Here is a 22935-nt window from a genome sequence, read left to right as displayed (position 1 = left end):
TTTAAATTGCCAGTTAATTAGTCAAGTCAAAAGAATTATGCTAGTGTTCTTTAAAGAACATCTGCTATCTCTGGCTAGTTTAGGTATGCCAGAATAACAATGTGTTCTCACTGCACCATTCCAGGTGGCATTTGTGGACTGTTTACAACAGAAAAAAAGTAACTGCCCAGCAAGGCTTGGACATCTGGAGGTTTGGGGACTTAAAGTACAGGAGTGGAGTGGTCTTTTGACTTGGAGGTACCAAATACAAAGCAGGGAAAGTAAAGCAAATACTACAAGACACTTCCATTAATTTTTATTTATACTAGCTGAGGCATTCAGGGATTATATTTTGCTGAAAGAGGCTGAAAATGGGAGTCTCATTCCTTATGGTTAATTCTAGTTCTGGTCGTCTCATTCCTTATGGCTACTTCTAGTTCTGAGCAATCTCAAGTATAGCTCGTGCAGTCTGGTTTAGCACTGAGGCAATATTGCCCTGTGTACAGCAGAGAAACCAGCATGCACAGGGCATATATGAACCTGTCCACCCTCCACAATATTAGGAAAGAAAACTAAGCAGAGTGAGCAATTTTATCATCTGCATCCTCTTCAGACACCTGGGGATTATTGTAAGGGTGTATGTGGAATTGTGGATGCAGGTAAGAAATTTTGGTGAAGCTGAGGCACAGGAGATTGTCCATTCCATTTCTGCAGTCTGACACCTGTACCTGGTGGGACTTGGGAACAGCTTAGCAGAACACTAAGGAGACTGTCTTATTTTAGTGTGAGTCCTGTGCCTTTGCCAAGAGCACAATAAAGAGTCTGAAAGGGATCTTTTAAGGTTGCAACAGACAGTGTGATGTGTGAGAAGACTGACAAAAGTAAAATGTGGGGATTAACAGGACACTGAACTTGCTGGCAGCTGCAGTGAGCCTGCACCAGTGGGTGTGGACAGGGATGGGGCTGAAGATAACCCCCTCTAAAAAGGTCATAAAGAGTGAAAATGGCATGATAACCTATACTGCACAAATTACTGCCAGATAACTCCCAGATGAATTAAGTTAATAAAGTTTTGGGCTAATTAAGCCATATCCCGTGTGCTTTGTCATTCTTTCTGCAGGTCAAGCACAATGAATAATTTAAAATGAGACGCAAAACAGAGCTATTTAACTAGTCTTTTGATTCCTTTCTCGAATTACTAGCACCCAGAGCTTTTTTTTTCCTCCTTATTTCCCTTCTAGCATTATTTAAAGCACATTTGTGCTTACCTAGGTAGGTTGCAATTGATGGCAAAATGGGACTGCCATTTCAGCTAATATATTATTAGGGCCTCTTCTTCACAGTCCATCCTTTGATATGTGTAGGTAGCAGGAAAGTCATTAGGAACCATATTTGAATGAATGCTGTTCCACTATATAGATATATATATATAAAGCTATATTTATCATGTTCATCCTTTATTCTGTGTAGAATTCCCAACATTCATTTTGCATGCTTCAATTCCTAATGGAAAAAACAAATTAATATAACATGCATTGCAGGAACATAAAAGTAGTCCAAATGTGGTTTGAAAATAAAGATATTAAAGCAGGTTGAATGTCCAGGAGGAAGAGATCTCCATAAAAATTTCCTTTTATCTCCAGAACTTGTGCAATGCAGATACCTGCAGTGAAAACCTCATGTCTGCAGAGAGCTGAGTCAGAAAGTTCAGTTTCTAAAGTTGCTTTTAACCTGCAGCCCAGAAACCTCTGCAAGACTGACAAAAATTTTTAATGCATCCATGAAGGGGTAAGCGGAGGCAAGAAAGTTTTTCTTTTCAAAAGGCTTTCTTTCAGTCCACATACCCATACTATTGCTGGAAATTTTTGGGGTACCTGCAAATCCACAAAATAAAATATCTGCTATGGACCAATTTAATGTGTCTCTTGCCTGCCCACTGGGCCCACTGACCCATCTCACCTGCTGCAGAAAATTACAATTGGCTCTGAATAATCATTGTCTTCGCTACCAGCCATTACCAGGATGAATGAATCTGAGCTAGAGGAGATAATATTAGCTTCATTCCTACAATGAGAAAACATAGAACAGAGGAGCAGAATGCAAATTGTGAAAGAGGCCATGATTTTTCAAAGCAATTTAATATTATATAGGATGTATAAATGTTCAAATCGCATTTTACATCACTTTCAATTGCACTGGAGACACTCAGCCCTTGTGCAGATCAACTCTTGGGATATAGAGTCAAACATTCAGCAACCAAAGACTAAAGACTACACAGTAAATGAAAAGGAGTTTTTTTCTCTTGATAAACTGAAAGGGTCAATTGACAAAGCTGGGGACAAAACTCCCAGTTTTTAGAGCACTTAAGTTACTGCTAGTCCTTCTCTCCCTGTGTTCCTTTGAAGGACTAAATGGGCCTAAATGGTCAAAGGTGTCAAATGACCATATGATAAGACAACATTAGATTGTTGAATAATGCTCAAGTAATGAATACAGAGGCTTACTTGCTTACTAAGGGTGTCGCAGACATTTTTTCACAGAAATTCTTTCTTTCAGATTTCTGCATCTTCTGGAAGGCAGAGGTCTCAGAAGAGAAGGTAAACAATTGTTTTCAGCTGCTGTGGAATGTAATGGGATGCACCTGATTGGCTCAGGTTCCCATGTTTATAATTAAAGGCCAATCACAAAGTGCAGGCTGGGGACAGAGTCCCTGGACACAACTTTGTTATAGATTCTTTCTTGCTATTCTTAGCCTAGCAGCAGCTCTGCAAACTTCTCTCTTATTTCTATTTAGTATAGTTATAATGTATTATATATCATATATCAATAAATCCAGCCTTCTGATCTAGAAACAAGATTCACCGTCTCTCTCTCACCCTCAGCGACCCACACAGGGCGCTGTAATAAAGGGTTTTCTTCTCAATAGTATTTCTTATTCCTTTATTTTTATTGTACAGAGTATTTAGAAAGAAAATTTCCTGATTGATCAATTTACAGAAATACTATTCTTTATTATTCTTTACTATTTTTTCACACAATCTTTTCAGCCCCCTCAAGACCTGGCAGATGCCAGAGTCAGGATCTTTAAGTCAGTGCTGTTAGCTGCCCTTCTGGTCGTGGGTCACAATACTGTTACAAAATATGAAATCTCAGCTAGTTAAACCAGTCTCTGTATTTAAATAAGAGGCAAAAGAATAAAACAGGAAAACATCCCTAAGAAGACAAAGGAAGGAAAAGAGAATTTTCAGGAGAAAAAAAAATCCTCTTGTTTATTCTTGTTTATAATGAATTTTAATTAGAATCTTACAATTGCTTTAGTCAATTTCTAGCACTGCCTTCATTTTGAACACCAGTTCCAAAGCCACCTCAGGCTCTGGATGACATTAAAAGGCAAAGGTTGTTTTCACTGTTTGTTTCATTAACTTGTTTTTACTGCAGAGAATTTAGATTGCAAGGTTCTGCACAATTTCTGTGGCATTTGTGAACTATTTCCAGCTTATGAAATTAAATACATAAATAAAGAGAATAACATCCTGCAAACAAGACTCTCCTTTACTTAACAGAATGTAGAATAGCACGGAGAGATCCCTCCTGCACTAGGAATGACACAGGGGTGCTATGGGAAAGTAGTCAGCGATCATGCAGTGAAACCCCACACAAAAATATTTTTGTTAAATCCCAGCTGCCATGTTCCCAGCACCAGGCTGAGTATCCCAGGACTCCAGAGGCTGTTTCTATCTCAGTATCCTTACCTAAACATCCTGCTTCCCCAGGATGCCTGGCTCCACATGAACAACAGGTCTGTTGGTTCTGGGTCCCTCCCTGATCTGTCACATTATGCCCCTACTGATTCCTGGGTCCAACTTCACATACATACACACACTCCTTGGACACTTTCCTGATTGCCCAATATACCTTCCCAGGATTCCCTCTTCCAAAATCTGGGTCTTTCTGCTAAACGTTTGGTCCAGTAGCTTTTTTGGGAAGAAAAAGACACATTTCTCATATTTTGCAGTCTTTCTGCTTCTTCCTCATCTCTTCCCTTTCCTCCAAAAAAAAGATATTTTAGTATTTCAAAGCAAAGCTACTGAATCATATGAACAAAACAACCTATTTTCCCCTAGCATCATTCTCAGAAAAGCTTGAAACATTTTGATGCAAAGATTCAGCTGGAGGCAGAAATTGGCATGGAAAAATTCATCACAAACAGCTAGAGTCTGGCTGAGTTATAAGTAACTGAAAAAAGGTATGTATCAAGGAGATTGCTTGGCAACCTCAGGAACAGGCAATGCTACTTAGTTTTGCCTGAAATATGAATGGTCCTGACAAAAAAAAAAGGAAAAATATATGTAAAAGATAAATAAGAAATTCTAAAGATGTCATACAAATATAGAGAGGAAGCTGCTGAACATTAATATGCAAGTGTCACTCTTACAGTATTAGATGTACAAAAGAAAAAAAACCCTGTGTGGGCACTGCAGTGAGTGTGTATCTAATGCAGACAGACAGGGGCCTGCAGACCATGGGTGCCAAGTGTGACACCCAGAATCCATCTCTAGCTAATGCCCCCTAAACTGTCCCCAGTTTCCATAAAAGGTTCTGTCACAAGGAAATTCCAAGGGCAGCTGGCAGAAGGAAGATAAGACCTGCCACCCACCAACTACCCAGAGGTTTGTGTGGCAATCATCTTTTCCTGGCTGTGCATTTCTCTGTCATCCAACACCTCTTCTGTGCAGCCTTGGCTCTGACCTCTGAGGAGCCTGCTAAGTTGTGAGGAAGAGCTGTGGAGCTGCCTTCCTCTTCACTGGGATGGCGAGAGCCACTGGCCCTCACAGCCCCAGGATAAGCCCAAGGGACCAAGTGGTAAAAAAAGAGATGTCACTATGCAAAAAATTCTAAAGCAACAATCAGAGAATTGTAGATGTCAGCTCAGCACAGATATGTCAGGGAGCAGTAGGCATGATCTGCACCTGTCTGATGACCAGCAAAAACTCATCATGCCCCTTTTGCAGGTGATGATGATCAGCCTAACAACTCACTAACTTCAGCTCTCTGTTATGTCTTTTAGCTGCAAAAAAATGCACAGAATTTCTTGTATGTGACAAAAAGTTCCTGGATAAAACAATCCAAGGAGGAAAGGTGATAGCACAGGTATGAAATCAGTCATATTAACATAAAATTATTTGATTATGGTGTGAAAACTTATAATATTCACGTAAATAGTTAAACAACCACAATTACTCTTTGTCCACCCTCTTTTGCTAGCATGACTTAATAACTTAGTCCTCGAGAAAAGTCATCCCAAAGAAACCTTGACAAAACTGTATTGTAGTATTTCAGCTGAAAGAAACAGAAAGAAGACAGTACAGTATATAAGTCCAGAAAATTGCAGAGCTAATCAATTCAGTCACATAATTTTCCAGGCTAAATAAATTCAACAGTCAGTTCACAGCACAGAAAACAGTAGCAAGATCCAATGCTGTATAATCATTCCAGGTCTGCTTGTGCATTCACTGCACACTCACTTGTTCAGAAGTCATTAGACATTTTGGTGCATAAAGAAATTGGGATTAGGTCTTCTACAAACTCCATAGGAGCAAGAGTAATTAAAATTTATGACTTTACAGTCTGGCCATCCAGCCAGCTGATCCAAAGATTTGTATTTCAAGCAGAAACCTTTTGTTCAATCTCTGAACCAATTAACCTTGCCAATTCCTCTGTATTTCTGCAACAGCAATGGTATATTTAGGGAATCAAAAAATGTAATTGGATCTTCTGCATGTATTCAATTCCCTATTCAATTTATGTTCCCTTCACATATCCTCCAAAACTTCTCATCTGGCTATTAGTACTCGTCCATAAGCACTAAAGGTACACAATGTATCACTCAAAGTCACAAAAACACTTTCTACATGAGGTATCTTTCCCCGAGGAAAAAAACCTAAGAGTTTCTACACCTCTTTCTGACCCTCTCTTCATCTTGATCTGCATTAAGCTCTATATAAATTATTTCTATCACCTTATCTAGGCCAGATTAATAGCTAGATAACCAAGAATATGTTTTTCATTGCCAGACCAATTGTAACACCTTCTATTCTAACTTGTGGCAAAACATTGTGGAGCTATATTCAAGCATCAGCTGAGATAAGATGCCCCTGGATTCCTCACTTGCTCCCTTACTAAACATGTCATATGTCTGTATAAAACTTCTCACTTCATCCAAAAATGACCAGGACTGTTATGAAATTTAAAGCATACTCATGGAGACTGACCTCATCGCAGCACTTCTTATGTTAAATGCTTTTAGATAATACAATTTTTTTTTATTCAATCTTTAAATGCTTAATTTTTCAGTATTGGTCCAGAAGAACATATTCAATGGCAACATGAAGCCTAAAAATGAAATTAAAACCTCTCTGAATTATAACTTCACATTCTACAAAGGAAACCCTTTCAAATACCATTGTAAAGACAAGGCATTTCACAGCAGTTGAAGGTTCAATTCTTTTCATTTTTTTCATTTTTTTATGGATTAAAGTATCTTCCATAACTTAAATAATTAGTGATCCTCTTGTTTTATTTATGCAGTATCCACTCAACAATTTGTCTGCATTTGTAGCATCTCCAAATTACCTACAATTTCTCCATATATCTTGCCACAAAACTTGCCTTCAGATTTCCCTGCTTTTGTGAATTAGTAGCAAGTCTCTGATTCAGGAATGCTGCTCCCTGAATGACAAATTTGCATTTTACTCCTTTTATTGATACCCTGCACTTTGACTGGTGCTATATAGCAGACATCTTCATTCACAAGAGAATATCAATGACAGATCACAACACAAATAAAAGAGAGCAAAGGAAATTAAGATTCTGCCTCACATGAGGGAAAACATTAAAAAAAAAGCAGCATCTTAGAGGTAATACCATAGAAATGTTTATGGGGTATTCATAGTTTTTGAAATCAGCCTGTTTGTAATAGAGAAGAAATATTTCACGTGCAGTGCATTTGTCAGCATGTAACAATGCAGGTGTATATCCATATATCACAGACATTTCCAGATACATCACTACACACATGTAAATGAGATACAAGATAAAGTTTTCCAAGTGCAAATATTGTCAACATCTATAATAACAGCAGTGACTTTGCTTTTGAAAAATTCCTTTGCTTTCACTGCTAAAAACTGCGAAGGACTAAAAAAAAAAAAAAAAAAAACAACTAAAAAATAGCTAGGATACTGTAAAACAAGAAAGTATAAGAAAGTATGATTAGTATTATCAAGATTCTGAAAGAATTGCAATGTAATATATAACATTTTTCACCAAACCTCCAATTAATTTTCTGTGGTAGGTGGCAAACAGTCTTCCAGTTTCCACTGGAGTAAAATTCATTTCAGTACTAGCTGACTTGGTTCCAAGGAGAATTTCTGGTAAATACCATCATCATTCAGTCATTTTTTTAGTATTTTTTTGTTAAAATTTTCACCAGTTCATTGTATTTCCACTATCCTCACGCTAAGATCATTTCAATCCATCAGATTTGTCTTCATCACTTCTGTTTTCTCCCTGCTTTTTTAAGATCAGATGCAGTTTGAAGATCCTTAGTGTCCCAGACTTGCTGGGAAAATCATAATATTAATAGGATGCAATAAAGGAAATCAGATGCCAAAAAAAGACAGCTCCAAAAAAGAATGACAGAATCAGAAAACACAGGGAGAAAAAAAGTAGAGAGCAAAAGAAATCTATGAAGATGAAGATGATAGGTGGCAGATAAAATTTGGAACCTGAATCTGTGAAGTATAAGCTCAATTCTCTGGGTTGCAGAAGTGAAACCTGACAGGATTTCCAGCGCTGCCAAAAGAGTAGCACCTAGTTCTGGAAATGGGGAAGGACAATGGGGGAGATGCTATGAGGCCAACAAGAGCTGGAGTCTCTAGTTTGGGAAGCATGGGGTCCAGAGCCAAGTCTGAGCAAATATGGAAGGGAGGAAGAGTTGTGCCCAAGGACATTCCTGGGAGTAACTCATAAAGTGCATCATTCCCAAAAGATGTCCATGTTACAATACCCTCTGGTGGAAAGTTTTAAAGATCAAAGATGTGGCTGCAAAGCAAATAATACATTTGCTCAAATGGCTGCACCTAGGAATGATGGAGAACAGACCAGAAACAGAAGAAAAAGAAATATCTGGTATCTTTGAGAAAGAAATGGCAAGAAATTAGAAGTAACTTAAAATGTGAGAGAAAAAAAATCGACTTGGAGGAGTTTATCTGATCTCACAATCTTTTTGTATATCATCTTATTGAAGAAATCTGTCTTTTACCTATTCCTTGACACTGACCAATGCTATTTATTGAAAATACTGGATATTAATTTGATTATTGCTGAAAGGGTGAATATACATTTTTCTCCATGTCTTAATTATAGCTATATTAACGGGCTGCTGTAGGCATTCTGCCTATTTCAGTAGTCACCATTTACAGATGAACTTCCCAATTTACTGTGGAACCTTTATATCCCATTTAAGACTGAGGTCTGAAATGCTACCATTAGTTTTACCATTTAATCTATTTGATAAATTTGCATTTGGCTTTGGGCCAGACTACAGCAAAACTGCTTTGGGAAACTACTCCAACATAGTTAATGTGTCTTGTTCTTGCAATTAGTACTTGTAGACATATCTAGAGGTATAAACATCTTAGATTTAAAAATGAAACAAAGCCATTGTTTTTGCCAAAAGTCCTTATTTATGCAATCCTATTTCTTGGTAGGATTTATTTTCTAATAATATGGAATTAAAAGATACCCTACAAAGCCTAAGAAATTTAATATGTAATTTTTTGCAGGCTTAACGGCCTGCATAAACCAGTACTTTACTTTTAAAATATTTACTTAAAAATGTAATAAATAGTAGTGTTTTATAAAATTGTATTTCTTGACAATCCCAAATGAAAATAAGTACAATATAATCGTTTCACTTGCACAGTTCCAAAGGGGTTTTTTTTCTTTTTTTAATGGAAAATGTTCAGGCATCATACAATTAGATGTGACCATGGGATGTAGCCTAGGCCAATAGCCCCTCATTTTTTGTAGCCAAAACCTCACTGCTGCTGGTTTTTTTCCTTAACTCAAGCCTGTCTTCACTCTTGAACCACATTACCTGCCCCTACCTGTCCCTCAGAGTCACCATGGTCTCTCTGCTCCCTCTCTCTCCCCAGGCATTACAGCAGGATAATTTAACTTGAACATTTAAGGATCACTTAAAAGCCCAACCAGACAAAGCAGTATCTACTGAAATTTGACCTGGCAAAAAATCACACAGATTTTCAACTTCTGTTCTACTTCCTAACCTACGTGTCATTTTTGGGAAGTAAATTGTTATTTTATAATTATTCCCCCACATAAACACCAGAGGGATATCTATACAGCTTGTCTTTTGAAGTCTTAAATAGCAGAAGATTCCACAACCTTCCTAGTCAATTTATTTTAGTATTTAATTGTTGTTTTATTTTTTTAGTCGATAACCTATATTTTTTCTTCAAAATTACTAATATATGTTCAACATCCTGCAAAAGGAAAGCATTATTTTGCACTTTCATGCATTCTGTAGCAATATTTGGAAATTGGTTACTCTGCCTTCCTGACGTATTCTCTGAAATGAAAAATCTCATTTCTTCTAATATTTCTTTACACATAATTTTTAGACTTTTGACCTTTTTTTTTTTTTGTGACTTGCCTAAATGGCCCATGCCTTGTGGAAAAAATATGCTAAAGCTGGATGTAGCTATACTTTTACTAGGGCTGTCAAAAGGGGAAGAATTGCTGTTTGAGTTTTACATACACATGCCTACTCCTGTGCCCCCATGTGAAGCAGATGATTGATGTCCTGCACTTGCCAATGGCACTAGGATGGTTTTTCATGTGAACTGCAGGAGCAATGCAAACTTAACCTTAAACACACACACTCATGCCTTGAAGCTCTGGAGCCTTGACATACATAAATTTTTACCAAATCAAGGGGCCAGTGCTGCATGGTTTCAGAGGAGTTTTGAATAAATGTGCACTGAGGCTTTGATTCTGTACAATAGAGGTGGAAATTCTGAGAGGTAAACGTGTAGTTACATGCACTGCTAGACAAGGTGTGTTGTATTTAACATAACAATGACTGCAGCAGGGCTCCCCTGTTTTTTTAAGGAAAAAATCTTGACAGACATTGATGTTGCTAGTGATCAGCAGCTGAATGTATGTAAAGAGGGATTTTTTCATTTAATCTCAGCAATATTTGGTGACACATGGAAAAAAGCACTTACAAAACCTTGTTACTGTGACTCCTCTCAACAGATGCTGCACATCTTAACTACCATGAAAAATCCTAATTCTGAGCATCGGTTTCATGTCCTTCATCACTATAGCTGCAGTCCCAATGCTACTCAAAAATGTTACAGTCAGAGCCACCAAGGCCTGGATAATCTTTGTCACTGGTGAGTGTAATTTAGTAGTCTCAGTAAAAATCCTGAGGTGCTGGTTTCATTTGTGTTCAATTCAAATCCTCAGAATTATTGTGATAAGAATTTCCCATCTCCTCCATTCAAAACTGGGACATCATGCTTATCTTTGAGCTCTAATTTAAAGCAAATTTTATTCTGTCTATAGTGTAATTTTCTTGTATAAAGGTCTCAGGCAAGCCACCTATAAATAATGTTCTGGTCTGTGATTACTTTTCTGGATAAATTTAATCTCCATGGGGTTATAATGTACATTTCATTTTCTGAATTTCTGCCTACACTGTAGATTTTCATCATGGTGGGAAATGGATGTAAGAAACAAGATAACTTTGTGTGAGTCTGAATACCATGGCCAGCACAAACTATTTGCATCATCATGACAGATAATTATAATAACATTTTCTGTGGTTTACACAAATTATCATTTTCTCTTTGTTGAGCATAGGGGAAACCATTCCAGAATTCCATTTCTATTTCTGTTTTACTTTATTCACAATATCTATTATTCTGTGCTTTAAACACTGGCACAGGCCTCACATGATCTCAAGAAAATATCAGCTTTTGCTTAAAAATATTACATTATATTATTCATATTATCTTAAGCCAACTGATCTCTGCCAGTTACATCAGCTTAGGGCTGGCTGTTGTTGAACATTGAGTCCAGCCTCAGATGTCTGTGCTGTTCAGGAGGTGCCTTTCCTCAGATGTCCAAGGCAGTGGTTCCAAAGGCCCTAAATAAAATGGGCAAAACTAAGCACATACTAATTCTAGACACTGAGAAATATCTATATGAAATGCTGGCTTTCAGCCTTAAATTCACAGCTTCTTTTAATATGCATTTTCTCCCTGAACACTGCAGAGTACATGAGGAACATGATGGGGACAGACCACAGTCCTGTCCTGTGTGGAGGGATGGTAGCTGCCTCTTTTTTCAAAGATTCCTTGAGGTTTCAGAAACCAAAGGGTTTCCATCTAGTCAGTGACCTACTATTCATTAATGTGTAAGTACATTTTGCCAAAAAAAAAAAAAAAAAAAAAGGAAAAAAATTGTAAGCACAATATGCAATGGATGCTTTTGCTTTTAAGACTGAAGTTCAAAAAGTTATCTTGGTGTGTTTCTTGTTCCTCAGCAGCTCTAAAAAAAGCTGTGGTCACCACCTTTTTCCTCTGAGTACTGAATTATGTATGTCTCTGTAGGACCAGAAATTGTATTACAAAAAAATTACTTTTCTCCAATACTTCTGAAAAAGATCAGAGTGATCTGGTGAGTTCTGTATGTCTCCAGAGGGTAAGGATGAAAACCTCTCAATCATAGCCTCAATCTGTTCACAATTCTTTCAAAGGTAACCTCAGGCTGGCCAGAATTTGGGGGAAAAAAAAAAGGTGAAATATAAGATCTGTTGATTTTATTTAAAAATTCTTTGATATCCCATGAAGTGTGAAGAAAAATCTTTAAAAGTGTTTTAAAAAAATAAACAAAGATTTCTTATGTAGCATCAAAATAAATACAGTAAGGTATAAGAAGCCAGATAAAAGGTGTTGTATATCACAAAGTAAATGTAATATGCATTTTAAATTTTATGTAATGAACAGTTCCAGAGGCACAAAAAAAAAAAAAAAAGATGAAGCAAAATAAAAAAAGTAAATTGACATAAAATTAAAAAGAAAATAAAACAGAAGCACTACAGCTAATTGGTCTACCCAAAATGCTCAAGATATTTGAGGAAAAAAACTTATCTTTTAATAAATATTATATATATATATATATATATATATATATATATATATATATATATATATAATAAAGATAATATTATATAAGGCTTTGAACAATGTCTGATAAAGTTTTCAGTATCAATAATGTAAATATAACAGAAAGAGAAAAGGCTAAGAAGGAATATTATCTATGAGCTCCTATAAGCTAAATAGCAGAGAAATAAGATCTCTAATAAAAGTAGAAAAAATGCAAAATCCAGATCCAGTCTAGCTGTGTTTAATGTCTTTAATTATCTGGAGTACATACTGCTATCTGCTCCATCATCCAGGCTGACACCCTGGTGCAGATAAGTATCTTCACCATGTATTCGTCAATAGGGTGATGTGTTCTCACTTTCCACATCAACATAAAGGATTTATCTCTCAATTCAATCAGAAAAATTGATATGGGAAATATTTTTGATGAGGGAAGTCTTATTCTACACCTAATGGTGGAAATTTGCAGCCAACAGCCACCAAACTGGAATGCAATAACTACTCTGGGAAGAATTCGCTACAAGATAATGAGGAAGAACTAATGTACACAGTCATGATAAGACACATTTAAATTTCATAAATTAAATAAAGCTATCATTCAACTAATGCTTAAATAAAGCATCATGCAACTTACACTAAATATAACAGATTAAAGGCACTGATCCTGAGGGCATTCTAGTGTTCCTTTCAACGTGTGTGCTGCCATGTTCCCAGGTTTTATCCTTTTCTCTTAGCTTAGCAATCTTTATGCATAACTGAGCTGCAGATTTCTCAAAGTGATACATACCAGAGAAAACATGTCAGCAGGAGAATCAGAATGTAAGATAAGACTGATCAAGAGCTAATACAGTGATATGGATGCTGTCACATTGCAATGAATTAATACCATTATGTTTCCCAATATGATAAAATAATAATTGGAGAGAAAAAAGAACAGAAAAATAATCAACATAGCCTTTGTATTAAAAAAACATACAAAAAGAAAGAGCATTTTAAAACAAAAGTTCCACGGTAAACCAAACTTTTGGATTTAGATATTTTTGTGAGCAGCAGCTGAATTCTTGAGCTCCTGTTTCATTTTGAACACAATTAATGCAGCTTCATCCACGGATGGTTATTGGATCAGAACTTGTATACCAGCACAAAATAGTGTCCTTATAGAAAATTATTGACAAAAATTAATTTCTTTGGTATTGAGACTGTCAGCGTTCTTTGTGTCTGTTAAATTCACTTTGAAAAACGCTGTTTGTTTGGCATTTCTTTTGAGAAGTACATTCAATACTACAAAGTTCTTCGAAAAGGCAGAGCAGATCTAGTAAATTCATCATCAGAAAAATAGTTGGATTTCTTTTTTTCTTGGAAGAACTGCAGAGGAAATTGAGACAGAGTGGAAAGTGCAACATCAAAGAAAAATATCCTGATATTCACTTTAGAAAGGAGCAGAAAGAAAAGCTCAGAAAGCAAAACAGAGAATTGATTGATTTTAAAAATCAATAAAAATATAAGAAGGTGAAAAAGCAGTTAGAAATATAAATATAAAATTCTCTATGCTATGTCTAATAACAAACAGCCAGATTAGAATCTTGTATTACAGGATATGAGTAACACTGTATGTGAAGATGGAAATGCAAGTAATCTCACTCAGAGCAATTCTTCAACAATTTACAAGACACTTGGTGGTAGCAACACCATCTGTCTCTCTGGCAAGAATGTTCCTGGGAATCTGATCTTGAGAACTCAGATAGATCAAGCATTCCCTTGCTCTATTTCCTGGTCCTTCTTTGGTGTTATAGCTGAAAAAAACCCACTGCTCTATTGAGTGGCAAAGTGAGGCACTAGCAAAGGCTGAGGGAATTGGGATGAGTGGAGAGGAAGAAAAAATCCTGGGGAACAAGATAGGGAGATTTGATACTCCAATACAGTACTCCCACTAAAACCATGCACCACCTCCTCTTCTCCCTCTAATTGGAGGCACCAAAGACCATGAATTGAGATAGGAACAATTTACTGGAAACAGCAATGAGATAAGAAAACAGACAGTAACAGTTACAATATTAATAACAAAAGGTATAAGAAAATAAATTATTCACTCAAAAAAACTCCCTTATAACTGAAAACACTGGACAGCTCCCTCTACCATGTTTTCTTGACCAGCAGGAACTCCTTCTCCCCAGAATGTCCTGTCCCTGCCCCCAGCAATGACATGAGATGACTTCATGTCAACCTCCTTGTCCTACTATGTACCTTGTGGACTACTGCAAAAAAATACCCCCATCTTGTCTGGAACCTGGACATGAAAGAAATATCCCTAGCTGACACAAAGCAGAATCTGATTATCTGTTATAAATTATGGGGTCCTTAGAAATTATTGAGATTTGGCACATTAGTCAGGGACAGAGAGCTTTGCCTCTGCCCAAGAACTGGGGGAAGCTAATAAATATATCTTAAGATATAAAAAATTATTTTCACCCTTTGATTCTAGTTCATCATATCCCAGTTTTACAAGGCACAAATGTGCTGCTATGGCTGAGGGGTTTCAGCCTTGGCAGCACAGCATCCACAGCCATTGTAAAGCTAACAAGAGGTATGGTAAATCCTTTGCAAGCCAGGCATCTTCCATGGCTTCTCTGCTATCAGAGGTGAAGACTGCAGTCAGAGAGTGTCAGGAAGAGAGGATGAAATCCAAGATAACAGTACATCACCAAAGTATTATGTCACACATGTGTAAACTCTGTTTATGGAAATAATGAAGCTATCATATTTTTAAATCTTAGTCTCACACAAAATGTTTCTGTGTTCTCAGCAAACGAAAAGAGATAAATATTTTAAAATCATTTAAAATTAATACATTTGGTTCCATGAGTCCACTAAGAAAATGTTAGAGTATCTCTAGATCTTTGACTACTCTGAAGTTATCAAAAAGGCTGATCAATTCTACCTTACATTCATTCTGCCCATGGGGCATTGCTACAGCACTAACCAAAGCAGAGCACTTTCCCACATAGCCAGAATTTCTGTACAGTTTATTTGAAACTTTTAAAAGAATAAGGATTGAAACTCAAAGTATGCTTATTGAATTATAATTTATGAGCAACACATTACCCAGGTGTTTTGGACAAGATAGTGAAAGGGTAAATCAGGAAATATGACACACTGCTTTCCATTAACCCCCTGGCACTTGCAATTTGAAGCTCCCCTTACTAAAGGCTAATCCATTTTGCTGTAGTGCTTAGCATTTTAAAATCTCTGCTCCTCATGTCAAAATATTTATACACAGTTAGATATTAGAAAGGCAGGTAGCAATTCTGATCCCTTACTGTTTTGCACATTGTCACACCAAATCAAAACAAGCAGCAATGCAAAGCATTCCTACTGAAAACACAGCTCCATAGTATATAAGAATGAACTATTTCAACCTTTATTTTCAGACAAATGCATTTGTCCAATCTCTAAAATTCTGTAACAGATCATAGATACAGCAAAGCTGAAGTTTAATACGTCAAGGTTCTATTCACTGTTAGCAAATACTAACAGTGATGTTACTTGTGAAAATGGCTTGTCATTGTTGGTTAGAAACTACATATGCTTATAGCAGAAGCAGCCTACCTATTCCTTGTGCTGAAACTGGGATAGGAAGCATTTTTCCTGTGTCATCCTGCAATATTTTCAAAGTATGGCATTCTTTTCCTGGATTCAAGAAATGAATTACTATGTTAGGAAAAGTTCTGTGAACTCAGCCAGATCAATTCACATCCAAAACAGATTATTATGTGAGGAATGAATAAATATAAGAGTTTGAGTATCATTTGGATTGTTGTTTCCATTTACTCCCCAATGAGCAGAATAAGGGAACCCTACTGTCATTATGATTAGGAAAATAAAGACTATAAAAATATCCTCCATAATTTAGATAAAACTTCCCATGCTTCCAAAATACCATCACTCTTTCCCATACAAGCAAGAAGCAGATAATCATGCAGAGTTGATGTCATTTTTCTCTAGAGTGATTAGTCCAGCAGTCTATACCACGAAGAAATGCATTTGTTTCCCCTGATTTGAAAGACTTCACATCTCTCATTTAAATTTTAGAAAATCTCATATCACTGAAAATTCTCCAGTTAATTGGGATGACTATCACCTGCCTAAGATGGATCTGCTCTTATGATGAATTTATATTGGATTCTACAGAAATGACATTAATTATTAGAAAATTAAGTGTCTTTTTAGTCACTGATATGGAGAGCAGATCCTGCCTTCAAGTGACTGCACTTGTGCATGGAGCTGAAACAGAGCTTACTGGTGCTTGTCTCTTTCCTCTTGAAAGAGCCTTTCATGCTTAATGCTGCAGAATTCCCTGCTGCCAATTAGCAGCTGTATGACTACCAGGTAGAGCAGAGGGAAATGGGAGCTTCTGTGATTATATCTATGTAAATAATATAACTTCCAAGCTCCCTTTTGCTAGGAGGAATGCTTTACTGGTATTAACACCAAGTAAACTGCACATGGAACATGTCTACGTGCCTGTTAATTTTATAGTGCTGTCAGTACTCCTGTGTCTAATTAACACAGTCATTGTCCTATGAAATCTAATCAATGCTTTCTGAGAAGCATTAAAAGTCAGCATGTTTAATGTAGGTCAGCTTTCTTGAACTCAAAACAATTCAAATTTTGTTTAAGTTTGACTAAACTTAACTAAACACACCCACTCACTTGTATTTTGGACTGGTTTTCACATCATGTTCTCAGAGACCACTGGCACTACTGGAAAGCAGAAACACTGGAAAGCAGCTGACATCTTCAAGGTACATTCAGAGAACCTCACTTTAATCTGGTCTTTGTCAACAAATTTACACAACCACCTACAGTGAATGAAAAACAAAATATAGCCAAGTGTCAGACTTTATGAAACCTCTCTGCTAAAAGGATATGGTGAGAACAGTTGATGTTTATATCTTCACTTTTCTTTTTGAGAAGACTGTTAAAATCTTGAAGCTGACAGATCAAAAATAAGTGGCAAAACTATTGTCTGAGAAAATAGCTGGGAGTCTGCACATCAGGAGCCCCATAACAAGATTTGCAACACCTTCTCTGTGACACAAACTGCAGGTTGAATTCTCTTCAACATCTTGTGAGCATAGTAAGGTATGAACTTTTCATAGTCTACTCTCTGTTGAATTTCAAAAAAAAAAACCTAATTCAGTGAGGAATGAGGGGACAACTGGGACAACTGGAAGCATATCAAAGAACCAAACTATGAGGGGCATGTGATAAAAGAGGTCTCTCAAAACTACATGACAGATCAGAATAAAACCAGAAATATATGCACAGATAGCATATGCATTTATTATTATACCTAAATAGACAAGCCAATCGGATCATGGCTGAAACAATTGTTGCATAGTTGCAAATAAAACCCAAAAGTAAAAAATCAACATATATTGTATGGCTGTGTTAAAAAATATGCTACATCTGTGAATAAATGTTTTGTTTCTTTTCACATTGTGTGGCTTCATACATTACATTAAGGCAGTTGGGAGAGAATAATACACTTACTAAACTCCAAGGGAAATAAATATAAGCCAACTGTAATAACTTAAGCTAGAATATGCTTTTTTTTGCTTTACATAAACAAAATAGTAAAATTGCATAATTAAGAAATACTATTTATTCACTGCATAAGAATCAGTTCCTCAACACATTTAAATTCAAGAAGCATCAGAAAACTGGTTAATGGAATATTAAGAAGATATTTCAGAGCAGAAGAAAATTTCACAATTGGACACAGCTTTCACATCAGTCTAGATATGGGATAATTTCCATTTGATCCCTGATTTGTCTCATCCTATGATTCAAACATTAAAAAAAAATGAATACATTTGTTTGTATGCAGTCCTGGGCTTTTAAAACACTTTAAAACTCTATGTGGTTTTAGGCCTTTTCTTTTTTCACTCTTGCCTTAATATTTTAATAGGAATGTAAAGGCAAACAGGGAGTGTAACAAGAGATACCTGAGACAGAAAGGGAGAAGGATTTGTGGATGTCAATGCAATAGCAAAATTTTCAGAAAGACCCTTTAGGTCATGGAATATTTTTCCAAGAGAAACAGTTTACATTCAATCTGTGGGAACCATCAAAATTACATTTGGAAAAACCCTTGTAACTGCCAGCTTAAAAATATAATCTTGCTTTCACAAAGAGATAGAATAGATCACTCAAAGGCATTTTTGTTCTTTGATGTCTATATTTTATAATTATGCAGAGACTGAATATTTCGCTCCATGTTCAAAATGTTAATCAGAAACTCAGTCAGGGATTCTGGTCCTTAATCAGCTTCTGAACCTTAGTTTTAAAATCACACCTAGAATTCAAGAGCTCTCTGCAGTGAGCAACATTATTAGCTAAAGCTTTTTCTGCCTCTCAGCTTCACTGAGAAATACTTGGCTACATTTTCTCTGGGAAAATAAACCCACTTACATTACCTTAGAAGATGTTTTTTAAAAGTGTTTTACAAATCAGATTTTTTGTATTTTTTCAAAGGAATTAAGTTCATATCATTTAAGTAAAATGGCCCATCATTTTCTCTTGGCTGCATTTTCAGTTTTTAATCATTCATGCATCTGTGAATTTATGCATAGGTATACATATGTCAATTAAATATAAATCAATCCTGTAAAAATTACTGAAGCTAAGAAGGTTCCTTTGCAATCATTTAACTGTTGATAGTTTAAATCCTTATGATCCAATCCTGTTTTCCGCAAGTACTTTGCAAAATTAGCTATAGTCAGACAAAAGCAATTGCAAGCTTGGTCTAATCCTCTCACCATTTGATTTCAGTGCTTTTACCCACATTAAGTATGTGTTTTATTCCTTGCTGCATATGACATCCCATTTATATAAATCCCTTAGAATAAGTTGTCTAGTACCAGCACTTATAAGGAGGCCTCATGTAAATAATGTCTTAGCTCTTCTCTGACTCTTGCCATTAATCTACCATTAACTCCAGCAGAAAACCACTTCTTTTTCCCAAACAAATAAACAAACAAACAAACCCCCTAGTTTATATTCTATTTAAACAGAATATTCGGGAAGATATGGGTTGTAGTAAAGATATGATAGGCCTCATTTTAAAACTTTTTTCAATCCCAAATTTCCTTCAAAAAAATTATTTTTTTTAAAAGGCAGAGATAATATCTGTTGGGGGGTTTTAATAATATTTTTCAACATTAATTCAAAAACAGATGCTTAGGCAAAAAAAATCCTTGAAGATAAGTTTATAGATTAATTTTTTTTTTCAATTAGGAAATCAAGTATTTCTTATAAATCATCTTTCTTCAGATGGTGTTTAGTAAGAAACGGAAACTTACTCTTCCCTTCAAGTAAAAATCCTGCAGAATTTGTCAGAAATCTTTAGCCTCTTTGTAACTTTGTGATGCAATAGAAATTTTAAATTCTGATCGAATGTAAAAATATTTGAATGCCTCACACTTAAATAAACATTATTTAATTTAAAAGCAATTAAAAATTTCCTTAGAAATGAGGTGTCCTGTTCCAGAGCTGTCATAAATCAGTGCAGCTTTAAAATTTAGACATAAAATGTTCACTTTGGGAAAACTGGAAGCAGACTGGCCAGACCTGAGTGGTTTTCTTTATAGACTTTCCTTTCACTGATTTCTTGTTGATATATATGACTGAGAAAAGATCTGCCCTATTCAGCTCTGGGAACAAATACATATTGAAGAGAGACATCAAAATATGTGCTTGAAACAGAAAAGTCCTTTGCCAATGACACAAGCCAGAGTAGTGCAGGATGCCAGCTTTTCCTGAGATCAGAAACGTGGTCCTCGAATAGCCCTGCAGCCCTCAAAGCAGGGGAGAGCAGATGGGAGGAACAGGCAGGATCACAAAGAGTTGGGAAAGCATAAACAGGTTTGCAGAGAGGCAAGTCAGGCCAGGGTTTTGAAATGTGAGAACAAACCATGTGTGTTGCTAAGCTTTCCAGAGAAGAGGAGACAGCCCCTGTTCCCATGAGTTTACTACCTCTGTAACTAAGACACTAAAACAAGTAGGAAGAGCAGCAGAGGAATAACACACTCAAGATCGCAAAGACAAAAAAATAGCAGGATTCATCACAGACCTTGGGTTTTGCAAGTACTTGTTCAATGCCCAGCTTACCAAATAGACCATCTCTCCCATGAGAAAGTGAGCAAGAATCACCACTTGATGCACTGTTGTCTTGCAGTAAGCTTGTTATTTTTTTTAACATAATGACAATAATACTTCTGCCAGGTTGATCATTGAATTCAAAACAGATTTTCTTTTCCCTAAGGAAAGTAATACCCAGTTTTGATAGCATTCCATTTAGCTCAAACTGTGTATTATATCAAATCTGCTTCATTACATTTTAATTTTAGACTTTGTTGCACTTTTTTTTTTCTTTGAGGATATCAGTTTTTCTCCCTCCCACTCTCTTAATTTTCAGTTACTCTATCTTTTGGCAACAATGGAAAAGATATTACTCCTCCAATGATGTCTAATTTAGCAGCTTCAAAGACAAGCCGAAGATAAATCAGAAGAGGACTTCTAAGTAGTATAAGATGTATTAAGACAAGTTACCACAGACCCAAGACATCCTATGGTTTCTTTAAAATGGAAGGAGAGGGGTTTTTGTTCCTAATTGCCATTGGATTCCACTTGGTTACAGTTTCAAATATTGGAGTTATTCAATACAAAAGAGATATGAAGCAACTTGAAGAACCTCCATTCCGCTGCAAATGCAACATGGAATTTCCCCAATTCATATTTTCCTAGGTTCTTTACTAAATACAACAGCAGCATATATTAGGTCAGCAGTGCAGCTCCATGTGGATTTATCCAGGCTGACTCCAAAAGCTTTATTCTAGCACAGCTAATCCACCTGGCTATAGTGTAAAGCTGATGTGACTGGACCATCTCTAGAACCAAGTTATGCAGTTCAAGGAGTGCAAATTCTTAACATTAAACTCTCTTTCAGATCCCTTTGTGTGTCTTAAATACTCAAATTCTATGAGACCCCTAGCTCAGGTAACAGAACCTTAAAATATTCCTTAACAAATATTTACAAAAACAAAAATTCCTTTGCTCTTACTATCATATCATGTTCTGAAGGTGTGTGTGTCCATAAGGAAGGTAATTTTTTCCTCTCTTCACAATTTGATACCACTTATGGGCATACATAGGCTGTCTGAATAATCACTCCCTTTAGCATGCACCTAATGTTTAGTACTTCACTTGTTTCATGCATTCTCCATGGGCTGGAAACAAGTAATCAAAGTCCTTCAATCCACTACCATATGTGTCTCAGTTCTGATTGGCAGTTTAGGTATCCTCACTGTAAAAATTAAAAAAAAAAAAAAAAAAAAAAACAACAAAAAAAAAAAAAAACCGCAGTGCAGGAATTTACAGCTGCATTGATTAGAGTTGTTGTAATGTCACATTTTCTTTGAAAAAAGAAAATACAATGTGACTTTCTGAAGAGAATATTTGGAAGTGAATTTATGCTCTTACTGTCAAACAATTAGCATAAGTTTTTATGTTAACTGTTTATTCAGAAATTTAAATCACAGTCACTTAAACATAGAGAAGTGAAATTTTTATCAGCAAAGGACCAGAGACTGACACAAAAGCAAAGTGCGGCAGCATACAGAGTAATTCAAATGGAACACAATATCAAAAATTTTAATTCAAAACACATAAAGAATAGAGGGAAGATATAAAATTCAAAATGTGATCTGTATTTCTGTATTTTACCTGACAGGGTCCTTTAATCTAGAAAAATCACACAGTATTTGAAATGGTAAAGTAAATTCCACAGCATGAAATCCCCATGACAGCTTCTCCAAGAAATAACCATCTGACAAGTCAGAGTAACAACTTCCCCCATGCTTAAACACTGGCTAAGGATATATGCCGGTGCTGCACACTGTCATGCAGCGTGTACATCCTCAGGCCAGCCATAAATACAGGAGCAGAAGTGCCAAAAGCTGCCAAGCAGCCTGAAAGCAGGATAAATTAATTCACATAGGGCTCAGTTCTACTGCAGCTAGACTCCTATGGGAGTGCAAACAAATTCACTTACAGTTAGCCTCATCTGCCTCTTCATGGGCAGAATAAGTACATGTTATTGTCATACATATATATGTATTTTTAATACATACTTGCATAAGCTAAAGATTGTTCATTTTATCTGTTTGTGGATGTTAAGCATGTATAGCTTTTTCCAAAACAATCAAGGGAGACTTTGGGAATTTTAGTACTTGAATTTAAACAGAAGATGGGCATGAGAAGTCTGTCATTTCATATCAACATTTTAACATAAATATTGGTTTTTGTTTGCTTTATTTTTAGATAAAATTGAGCAAAGCTCCATGCAAGACTAGATGAAGACTGCCATTTAATTTCCAAGTGCCAGTTCAATACCCAATTTTTTTTTTTACATTTCTTAAATTTTCCCTGGATTTGTCATAAGCCTGCAAGGCTTTTAGTTTCAGCAGAATATTACTCTTCAGCACACAAAGCCAACCAAACTGTTTTATTAACACCAGTGAGATCACTTCTGCTCAGAGGAATCACTAATATCAAGCATTACTAAATGGCACCAGAGCTTAATTAGGCCATATCAATAGTTAAGGTCATTATAAACCCTTTATACTTCCATTAATTAGTC

The 22935-nt window shown here is 36.1% G+C and overlaps 1 long non-coding RNA gene across 5 annotated transcripts in view; it reads right to left on the bottom strand.

Moving 5' to 3' along the window:
* The window catches only part of LOC134430464 (uncharacterized), an 84808-nt gene that overhangs the window by 17887 nt on the left and 43986 nt on the right, over nucleotides 1–22935 (bottom strand). For 2 of the 5 annotated variants that reach the window (XR_010030832.1, XR_010030829.1), the window contains exon 2: nucleotides 16944–17092. The exons of 2 other annotated variants lie outside the window; for them this stretch is intronic. This is a non-coding gene — a long non-coding RNA (uncharacterized LOC134430464). Of the gene's footprint in view, nucleotides 1–16943; nucleotides 17093–21481; nucleotides 21597–22935 lie in introns of those variants that run through there. One more of the 5 variants, XR_010030830.1, reaches the window with a different exon arrangement.

Source organism: Melospiza melodia, chromosome 1 (assembly GCF_035770615.1).
Source record: "Melospiza melodia melodia isolate bMelMel2 chromosome 1, bMelMel2.pri, whole genome shotgun sequence".
Lineage (NCBI taxonomy): Eukaryota > Metazoa > Chordata > Aves > Passeriformes > Passerellidae > Melospiza > Melospiza melodia.
This window is presented reverse-complemented; position numbering and strand designations above follow the sequence as displayed.